The sequence below is a fragment of the Spinacia oleracea genome, chromosome 4 (genome assembly GCF_020520425.1).
Source record: "Spinacia oleracea cultivar Varoflay chromosome 4, BTI_SOV_V1, whole genome shotgun sequence".
NCBI classification, from domain to species: Eukaryota; Viridiplantae; Streptophyta; class Magnoliopsida; order Caryophyllales; family Amaranthaceae; genus Spinacia; species Spinacia oleracea.
In genome coordinates this window covers 143,131,717-143,143,220 of record NC_079490.1, presented here as the reverse complement: position 1 = coordinate 143,143,220, position 11,504 = coordinate 143,131,717, and the positions used below count along the sequence as shown (strand labels likewise).

Here is an 11,504-nt window from a genome sequence, read left to right as displayed (position 1 = left end):
AACCATCTTGGCTACTGGGGCAAATGTCTCGTTGTAGTCGATCCCTTCAACCTGATGATTACCGAATATAACAAGTCGGGCCTTCAAACGTTCAATTTTTCCATCTGCATGAAATTTGATTTTATAGACCCATTTGCAACCGAGGGCCTTTTTCCCGGGAGGTAGTTCCTCCATCACCCATGTCTCATTATCCTCCAAGGCCCCAATCTCCTTTTTCATAGCGTCTCTCCAACCCGGATCTTTCATTGCCTCATTAAAAGTACGGGGTTCAAGAAATATACGATGTCGCATAGAAATATACGATGTCGCATAGAAATATACGATGTCGCATAGAAATATACGATGTCGCATAGAAAAATTATCACAATTCACAAAATGTGCTATAGGATAAGGATTACCTGAGGAGTTATTAGATGTCAATGAATTTTGGGAAGGACTCGATTTCCGTACAATGTCAGTGACATAATCTTTTAGTAACACCGACGGACGCTTCTCACGCAAACCCCGACCCAAACCAATTGGTACTGCATTATCACTACCCGTAGACTGCTGTAATGGAGCTGTTGTGATAGAAATTTCTTCGGTAGTGGATTGTTGAGAGACAGAGGCATGTTGGGATGATGCATCACTATTAGGGCCCATATCATTAGTCAACGGACTAACATTCTCAATGCCAAGATTATTTTCAATTATAATGCCAACATTATCTTCATTTACAATTCCGATACTTTCCTCATTTGCAATACCAATAGTATCCTCATTACCAACACCAACATGTTCCTCCACTGGTAATGCGTCCAACACGGACTCTAAGTCCTCCAAAAAATCAACATCCACCCTCACATTGTCATTAGAAGCAGGCACAATATCAGTCATGGGAGGTATTTTTCCATCATCAAAAGGGAACTCATTTTCATGAAAAATAACATCACGAGAGACAAATATTTCTTCTGTTTCAAGGTCGAATAATTTCCAACCCTTCTTCCCATTTGGATAACCAATAAAAGCACATTTTCTACTCCTAGGGAAAAATTTATTGGTCTTGGATTTTTGGTTATGAGCAAAACAAAGGGACCCAAAAATACGCAAATGATCTAAATCAGGTGCCTTACCAAAAAGAATCTCAAATGGTGTTTTATTTTGCAATAAACCGGAGGAGTACGATTTATCAAATGAACAGCACCTAAAATGCACTCACCCCAAAAAGTAATAGGAAGGTTCCCTTGAAACATTAAAGCCCGACCTACATTGAGAATATGTTGATGTTTACGCTCTACCCTCCCATTTTGTTGAGGTGTACCAACACAAGACGTCTGAAATATAATGCCATTTTCATCAAAATATCCAACATACACTTAAATTCTGTACCATTATCGCTTCTAACAAGTTTGACATTGGTTTCAAATTGACGTTCAATCATGGCAAAAAAAGAAAGAAATGCTTTATAAACTTCAGTTTTAGAATGCAACAAATACACCCAAACTGCTCTAGAAAAATCATCTACCAATGTTAAAAAATAATGTGCCCCACTAGATGAGGGTACACTATTTGGTCCCCACAAGTCACAATGAATAAGCTCAAAAATTCTACTAGCCCTGCTATCACTAATAGGAAAACTATCACGACGTTGTTTTGCTTGTGGACAAATAACACAAGCTTTATTCAATTTCTTCTTATCACTACTAGTACTATTTTTAACTGCGGGAACTAACTTGAGAACTCTGTCAGATGGATGCCCCAAACGACGATGCCACAACTCGAATGTAGACAATCCAGAAACTGTCACCGCACACACTGTAGGCATCCCTCGGAAATAATAGAGTCCCTCCTTCCGTTCACCGGCTCCAATCAGGCTCCCCGAATGTCGGTCCTGTATAGCACATAAAGAGTCAGTGAATTGGACAACACAATCAGAATTATCAATTAATTGCGACACCGATATTAAATTGCAACATAAGCTAGGAACAAACAAAACATGATCAAGAACTAATCCTCCGCCAAGAATCACTTGGCCTTCTTTCGTGGCTACTGCTTGTTTTCCATCGGGCAATCCAACAAGACATGAAACAATGGAATGAACATTAGTGAGGAATGACGCATTCCCCGTAACATCTCTTGAGGCACCCGTATCAATAAGCCAGGCCAGGGACAAAGACTCACCTGTCATCTTATCCATTTTACAATTATTGATCACGGTGAGCAAGCTTTGAACTTGCTCGGCACTAAGATCACGCAAAGCACTTAAGGCATCCCCAGATGTACTGCCTACCGCCTCGTCGACCCCACTGCTGCCCAGCACAGCATGTGCTCGCACAATAGGTGTTGTACCACGACCACGACCAACATACCCCTCTACATTCCCTTTCAAGCGACGTTGTCGGTCTGTATACCACTCCGGGTAACCATGAAGCTTGAAACACGCACTTACCTCGTGGCCAGTTTGCTTGCAATGGGAGCATACAAGTTTAGACTTGTCTGGCTTATCAAATCTGGTATGAGGTCGTGTAACTTGAACTGCAAAGGCATGATTTTGAGCTTCCTCCTTGTCTATTTTCCCACGAGCATGGCGACGAGAGTCTTCCTCCTGTGTAAAGGCAAGCAATGCCTCATCTAAGGTAGGAGCAGGGACTCGAGATAAGAGATTGGTACGAACAGTGGAATATAATTCATCATTTACTCCAATATAAAACTGATGCAATTTCTCCTCCTCTCGGTCTAAAGCAAACTTATTGGCAACATTACACGAACAAGTACCACACTCACAATAATGTAGGGGTTTGAGACGAATAAGATCGTCAAACAATCCCTTGAGGTGAATGTAATAGTCCTCAATGGACTGATTTTTCGCCTGTTTACAAGTCGTAATGTCGGCCCGTAATTGCTGCAAGCGTGGACCATTAGCACGACATAATTTTTTCTCTAGGTAATCCCAAAGGGGTTTGGCTTCTTCATGGTAAGGAATTATGGAAGCCACCTTAGGGTCAATACTTTTCATTATCCATGAGACAAGCATGGAATTATTTGCCTCCCAATCTAATAATTTCTTCTTCTCAGTAGGTTTGGTAATTGTTCCATCAATGAACAAAAATTTACGACGCGATTTCAAGGCCGTTTTGAATGCTCTTGACCACGCCAAGTAATTGTCATTTTGTAAGATGACATGAGTAATCAAAGTACCAGGTTGATCACCCGAACTCAAGTAGAACGGAGAAGATGTATCGTGCTTTGTGTTGCCGTCGCCTTCCATGGTGAATCTAGCAAAGGCACGCTGGTGCTTTGGAAGATGGGTACGAACGGCGAAATAACAAAATAAAAAAAATTGAGACGGTAAGGGTTGCTAGGCTGCTAGGGCTCCGATACCATGACAAATTAGATAGAAGTGTTTTTCCTTGGTTTGTATTGAGTATCAGAAAGGTATATATACAACCTAAATTACAACCGAAAGTATTAGGCTACTGTGACCTAAGCCCATGATACAAAGCACAACTGATTAGCCCAATGTACATAAATAACAAATAACCTCCAATAATTTTAGACTATGAATTGTGTTGCTAAAATTTTAATGTGTCTTATGTACGGTATCAAAAAATTATCTAATATTTTGAATATAAAGAAGATGGCTGAGTTGATTTAAACCCGTAGTACGAATTTCCTGGCACCGCCACTGGTTGTGAATGTGTAACGTACAAGTGAGTAGTGAACAACCATATTGACAACATAAAATAGTAATACAATTGTAAGAAGTATATTTATTTGAAGAAGAAGAAGAAGAATGATATATTGTAATTGAAGTATGTAACGATAAATCAGTAAACATACTATATATTTTTAAGAGTAATTTGGTTTTCTAAAAGAAGGATTTGAGGGAAAAGGGCGTAATTTAACTGTTCCAAATTGGAAGTTCATGCTTTTAGAAGAGTTTAGGATTGATGGAAAACTTAATAATTTAAAACTTTTTATTAAAAACTAAATTTTGCTTTGCATATACAACAATGTTGTTATTTTATCCAGCAGTTACATACAACATCTATGTTAGAAACATGTTTGATAGAAAGGGAGTACAATATTTTCCTCATCGAAAACTCAACCAACTATCTGAAAGTGCATTTACTAAATACTTTTGTGTGTGCGCTTTTTTCAAAATACCCTCGCATATACATCAAGCCATTAAGTAGTACATCTTGGACAGGTACCTGTGCACTCTCCTTCTTTCATATGCTTAGTTTAAGGGGATTTTTATTTGACGCCCGCATTAGCTAAAAACGCCCGTATTTCTAATGTAAAAGTACCTATTTGCCCTTTAAATTAAATTCACCCCTCCCTCTTCATCTCTCCTAACCTTTGCTCTACACTTCCAGCCAAACTCCATCATCTCCCACCACCACCCAAAATATCCCGACGTGCTCATTTTTGCGCCACCACAAAACTAAAACATTTCTAAAAAATTTAACTGTTAGAATAATATATTGTGTATATTAGGCAGTTACGTTAGCTATGTTAGCAATATTGGTGATCCTTGTATATTTGGAATGTGCATAATTAGAGCATAATTAGTGCATCAATCATAGCATAATACCAGCTGTATTGCTTGTACAGTAGTATACTAATGGAATAATGAAGGAAAACTTCTTCATTTATAAACTAATTAATTAACATTTATAACGTAAGATAAACAAATCTATGTAAACAAATTTATATATCAACGGAATTAATGTAAAATATATAATATAACATTGCTAAGATAAACAAATCTATGTAATTACATAAGTAAGAATGAAAAAAAATCAAAACCAGTAGCGCACCCAATTTGCGCGGGCCACGCGGTGGTGGCGCACATAATTTGCGCCAGCGACATGGATGTACCCGCAGATCTTGTGCGCCACCTTTCTGTCCCCTGAGCAAGATCTGTGCGCCACCGGCGTGTGGCCCGCGCAAATTGTGTGCGATACCGACTTCTCATTTAAATAAAATAAAACGATTTTCCTAACCTCCGATGATGGCGGATGAGAATGCTCTGTCAATGGTGATGGTGATTTTAACGATGGTTGGCTTCGGCTTGCAAATACTACGGTCTTGCTCTTCTTCAACAATAATGGTGGAGCAAAAGTTTCATGGTGGGGAAGAAACTATTATTGGTTGCGGGATTTATGGTGATGTGTGGCGGGAGCTAATGGTGGGGTGAAGAGAAGGAGGAGTAACGGTAAGGGTGGCTCAAACCTCCAAATGAAGGTATGGAGGAGCAATGGTGGTGGTGTGAAGGAAAAAAGATGGTGGCTGGCCGGAGGTGGGAGGGGGTGAACGTTGGGTGAAAATGGAGGGAGGGGGTACATATTTACAAGGGTAAAAAGGTACTTTCACGTTAAAAATGCGGGCGATTTTAACGTATGCGGGCGTCGAATAGCGATACACTAGTTTAATCATACAGGGAAATTGTGGAAAGGATAAGATAATACATTTATTATCCTATACCTTTTAAAAGCAAAAAATGCTTTTTTGTAGCAGTGTAATGACCGCCATGCCCCTAAAATCCTTCTTCAAAAAATGAAGGATTCTCTTAAGAATAATTTTGACGGATTAACCCTTATGTATGATGCAAGTATACTTCTACCCTCACTCTTTCTCTCTTTGCTCCAATGTTTCTTAATTATAACAATTTATTCCGTAAACAACAATAAGTTCTCCAACATTTTTTCCTTCTTTACACTGAAATTTCATCCTAATAAATCAAAATTAATAATGTAACTTTTTGAGAAGCATTTTACACAATAAATTTATGTTTGGTCTTCCAGTCTACTCTCTTAATTATTCACTATCTTCCAAAAGGCTAAATATCTTATAAATTGTGATTTTGTTAAGGAATGTACGTAGTATTGTACTTATGCTTTATTTCTTTAGGTGGTGCAGCAATGAGGTCCCTTTTCCCTTTTTGTAAAAAAATAATATGATGGATTAGTTTATTTGATTTCACAAAATTTGAAATAAAATTTATTAATGGAGACATACTTCGTATTTTCCTTATTGCTTTTTTTGTCCATTCTTATTACGTTTCGTGCTTATTTTTATAATAAAAACAGATACGGACTTAAGAAAGTTTCTCATAAAAAAAATGAACTCTAGTCGGCATGCCATAAGAAGTAATTTAAGTAGTACATAGTACTACGTATTTGTTTTTGTGTTATTGAAGCGGCAAACTTCATAAAGTTAAGGGGTTAAATTTTTTTTTTTTTTTTTTTGCACCGGGCCTCCAGTATGATTGAGACGGCTTGGGTTATGAGGTAAGTCATTTTTCTCTAATGGTGATTGAGTATTTGAGTGGATCTTTTATTAGTGATTTTTCATGATATTTATTTTGGATTCATATTTTATGGGGTGGCAACTGACAAAAAAGGAGGTTTTTTGTTCTTTTCAACTCAATTTAATTATTAGTAGAAAAAAAATGTTAATTTTTCTTGTGTGTAGAGAGTTAAGAAAAGGAAAATTCTTCAACAAAATCTCTATAATTACATCCTTAAGAACACTCTGACAAATTTAACCAGTTAAGACGTGATTCTCTTCTCTTGAGTTTATTGAGATGGCATAATTGTAATTTTGATCGTTAAAAGTTAACGTTACTAACTTAAATAATGATTATTGATTAGGACGATATACATGTTCCTGTAGGAAAATATGACTAATAGCAAATGAATCATAACAAACTTATCTGGATTAATAATAGGTAAAAAATGTAAAAGGCCTTATCTGAGAATGTCGTGGCGTGACAAAACATCACTGCCCTAAAGTTGAATTTGCCCCGTTACATACACACGACCTCTTAGCAATCAACCTCCAGGGTTACACGACGTCTACCTCGTTGGTGTAGCAAAGAAGTAGATTGAAAACCGAATTAACATTGCCCAAGAACTAGAAGAACAAAGAGTTTGAAGCAATTTTGTGGAGAAGCTAGAAAATATTTTCCGTGACGTTGTCATTTGGAAGGAGGGTGTCTTATATATTCTTTAGTCAATGAGCCAAAACAAGAAGGTAATTAATTTGTGACAATAAAGTTGGAAGGTGAATCAATTAGCCCATAATTAGATAGAGCAAATCAAGGGAAATGCAATTGAATGGTCAAACATATTATTATGACCTTTCACGAAATAAATCACGAATTCAATCACTTATTTTGTCCAAATATAAGAGGGTATTTTACCAAAGGGGAATATTTGTTCTTTTGAAGCAAAACCACTTGGAGTGAATAAAACTCCAACAATCCCCCACATGATTCGAAAGAACGATGAATTGAACAGAGAGTTGTTGGGCAATGGAGACTCAGTTGTGTAAGTGTCAATGTCTTTTGGACTTGAATTAACACTCAGTGCATACAAACATGTCTCACAGTCGTATTAGGTAGATTTCTCTTTGAACCTATCACGAGGTTAGTGAGACATATATGCGCACTAAACTTTGCTCAAATCAAGACGTGTTCTCGCAATTTGTAATTTTAGTGCCCTACAATTACCTGGATTTTCATGAATGCTCAAGAGGTAGCCTTAGGACTCTTATAGGGGATTGGGCGTAACCCCCACATTCACATAGGTAAGCTCATCAAGTTTGTACTGTCACAAACCACCTTCACAAGGCTATGAACTTATTAAGAGACTATAGCTCAACCTTACACATATGACAGTAAAAAATATACTACATCACTTTTATTAATAGGAATGGTTGTAGTACAATACTTGAGTTCTTTTGTGACTTCGCTTGACCCATTGAACTTAGAAATTTCTAAGATGGGTATCGATCACAATTTACTCCACATAGGCTTTAAAACCCATTCCTTAATGCTGACTCCAGCACCAAATTTCTACAAAGGCCTTTGATTAGGGAATCTCAATATTCCTCTCACATTCACATGATATCACATTTTTTGTGACAAATATCCATGCCTTAGGCATAAATATATACATTCCTTTATATATAACAAGCTTCCTCAATTATAGCTTGTAAGCCACAATGCATGGAACTAATAGAGTTGGCTTCACCCACAATGGAAGTAACCAATAAAATTTGCAATTAGTTTGCATTTTCATTCCCCGCGTCATGCAAGAATTATTTCACATGGTCAAATAATTAACTCATTGTACCTGAAAATCCACATACATAGTAACTTGTGAATAACAATGTGGAGAAACGGAAAAAACATCTTACCCCCACAATGAGGCATCGACCAATAATTTTATAATAGTATCATCTGACAATATGGACTCTTATCGTCAGAGTAGACTCATCACTCTCTATTATCGAACAGGGATCTCAAACATACTCGTTTGATCTCCATCCAATGGTACATTTCGGTGATCAGTGAAGAACACTTCTACGCACTCCACCTGCAATTCAGGACGGACTAGCTACCTGCACATTATGCTAGTTACCTGCACATTATGCTTGCTTACTTTATCTCATTAAGGCTTTCATCTTGTATTGTGACAGAGATGTTAGTCTCATTCAAAGCATCAATGTGTGTACCATGCAACAGAATATGATTCACACAAGTGATATGATCAAAACCTATAAAAAACAGTTATATAGGAACACACACATGTGCATTAAATCAGCTCATGATAAGGCCAGAAACTTAATATAGACTTATTCGTTAGAGATACTCATCCAACTGCTTAATTAGGTGGCTTCAAATAAGCATATAAAGACTTCTCAAGTCTACTACACTAAATGTACAGCACTAGGTAACATAAAGTTTGGAGAATGCTTTGTTCACACTCCAAAATTTAAAGACCAAAACAAACTCACTTTTTAGTCTCAAAGACTAACTCGAGTTCCACATTGCACAATAATACATCACAATGAATATTACGTAAATAAACTTATGTTTTCCAAAAATAAAAGAGAGATGAAACTCCCTATTTACCGAACACATTTAATCACTCCTATGATAAACTTGTTTCATTCCACCATATTACAACTACTCGATTGTATATTGTATCATTTTGTGATTGGACATCAACAAAAGCAATGTATAATACTCGTTTTCCACTCCGCGCACCTATGTTTGGGGATATAATAGAAAACGTATGGCCACCCTCAACCTGTAGTTACCTCGACTGACTTGACTAACTTCACCGTGTAGAGATAATATTCAAGAGCTAATGAAAATCAAATAGCAATTCATAGACCGGTGGGATATTGCGGTTAAGCAATGCAGTTTACAAATATCTTCCACCACATAATTGATCTTGCAAAAGAAAATTAAAGTTCCTTCACACCTCTTAATACTTGGGTATACTACTCTAAAAAAAATATCTCCCATATATACCAGTACCCCAACTTCAAGAATCTATGGATACAAAAAATTAATAAAAATTAAAAGTTTGAATTTCCTTCAGATTAGGACGAAGCTATGAACTGGTCTCAACTTAAAGAGGTTAACGTATCAATTATTACCAAGGAGTGAAGAAATGAGTAGCAAAATTAAATTTCCTTCAAAAAATAAATAAGTACTTGTCTCACAAAGCTGAGCCTCTGAGTTGTAGGATTTTTATTCAACCCAAAACCTAAGAGTTACTACTTGGTTGTAGTATCATTCAAGACATCATAACAAGGCCCTTTTGTAATCATCAAAGAACAGTTCAACACTTAATATACACAATATCTTGTGGCAAATCAAAAGAATGATAGTATCAAATACAATAATAGCATGGCAACAAATCAATTGATCATTCGTTGATGAAAATGTTCATCCATTTCCCAATAGTTAATCAATCATGAGTCATAATGATGGAACAAATGAGGATAAGCAACCGACTCACGAATAGCGGACCAACCTTCTAATTAGTGCTACTGCCTATTACGTACCTCCATTACTAGTAAACCTAGATCCTTTACCTCAAACACTAACTCACACCCCCACAATGACCAACAAAGAATCAAGTACTTCGTAATAAAATAAAATACATCAAGGGAGGGAATATAACCACACCTTACGTAAATAGCTTAGATTTTGCAAAAGGAAAATAAGATTAGAAAATAAATTTCCTGTTTATAAATACGTTGGACAGATAGAGTCAGGAAATCAATCTACATAAACTTGATTAATCGTTTGATTTGGTGAACCAACACTTCATTATTTAGATCCCTGATTGTGCTCCTCTTATTCCGGCCAGTTTATACTTACAATTTTGCATTGTAAATAATAATACGAATAACGTTATCTGATTGCTACTGCATATATACCATCCATCTATGAATTCAACAAAGTCTCATCACAGACTTGGACAAAAGTTAACACCAAAATTCTGCAAGACTTAGACTAATGGATGCCAAGTTCATCGCAAAAGAGTACAGTTTAGTACTTTAGTACTAAACAAAGTTTCACACTAAAAGAAGAAAAAACTCAATTCAACAATAAGAGTAAGAAACAATCATATTAAGGTTTGACACCGAAAGTGAAGTACCACATGTACGGTGTAATAAATAAGTCCCAAATTTGCCATCAAAAATCTCAACCAAAAAGAGAGATAAGAAATAGTTGCGCGACAAAGCAATCATGATTGATTTTAATACAGATAATAAAATTAAATTTTTGTGCACCTGTGATGCAGATCCTTGGATCTCTAGCCTCACAAATATTCTGATATTTTTATTATCAAACCCTTGAATATTATTAACCCGCATGAATCGTATCTTTGCTGACTTTGCCAGTTTGCCGCAACCGAAATCTCATATCACATAAAATCGATCACCAATCCTCAGAACAACCTAAAATACGATACTAGATTATCACTATTAGACATAATAATAAAAACAGAAAACGAAATTCAACTTTAGATTGTAGGAAAATATGACTAATAGCAAATGAATCATAACAAACTTATAATCTGGATTAATAATAGGTAAAAAAATGTAAAAGGCCTTATCTGAGAATGTCGTGGCGTGACAAAACATCACTGCCCTAAAGTTGAATTTGCCCCGTTACATACACACGGCCTCTTAGCAATCAACCTCCAGGGTTACACGACGTCTACCTCGTTGGTGTAGCAAAGAAGTAGATTGAGAACCGAATTAACATTGCCCAAGAACTGGAAGAACAAAGAGTTTGAAGCAATTTTGTGGAGAAGCTAGAAAATATTTTCCGTGACGTTGTCATTTGGAAGGAGGGTGTCTTATATATTCTTTAGTCAATGAGCCAAAACAAGAAGGTAATTAATTTGTGACAATAAAGTTGGAAGGTGAATCAATTAGCCCATAATTAGATAGAGCAAATCAAGGGAAATGCAATTGAATGGTCAAACATATTATTATGACCTTTCACGAAATAAATCACGAATTCAATCACTTATTTTGTCCAAATATAAGAGGGTATTTTACCAAAGGGGAACATTTGTTCTTTTGAAGCAAAACCACTTGGAGTGAACAAAACTCCAACTGTTCCTCCTCGATTCAAGACCACATGAAAATGTCTTTGCTTATACGGTACTCAAGAACACGCGTTTCACTACATAATACTCTTT

The 11,504-nt window shown here is 36.4% G+C and overlaps 1 long non-coding RNA gene across 1 annotated transcript; it reads right to left on the bottom strand.

Annotated features, from left to right (window-relative positions):
* Nucleotides 1-8,088: 8,088 nt before the first annotated feature.
* On the bottom strand, nt 8,089-11,504 carry LOC130459687 (uncharacterized). The gene is made up of 2 exons (XR_008919271.1): nt 10,585-11,504; nt 8,089-8,411 (listed from the first exon to the last, which is right to left on the bottom strand). It is a non-coding gene; the product is annotated as an uncharacterized lncRNA (long non-coding RNA).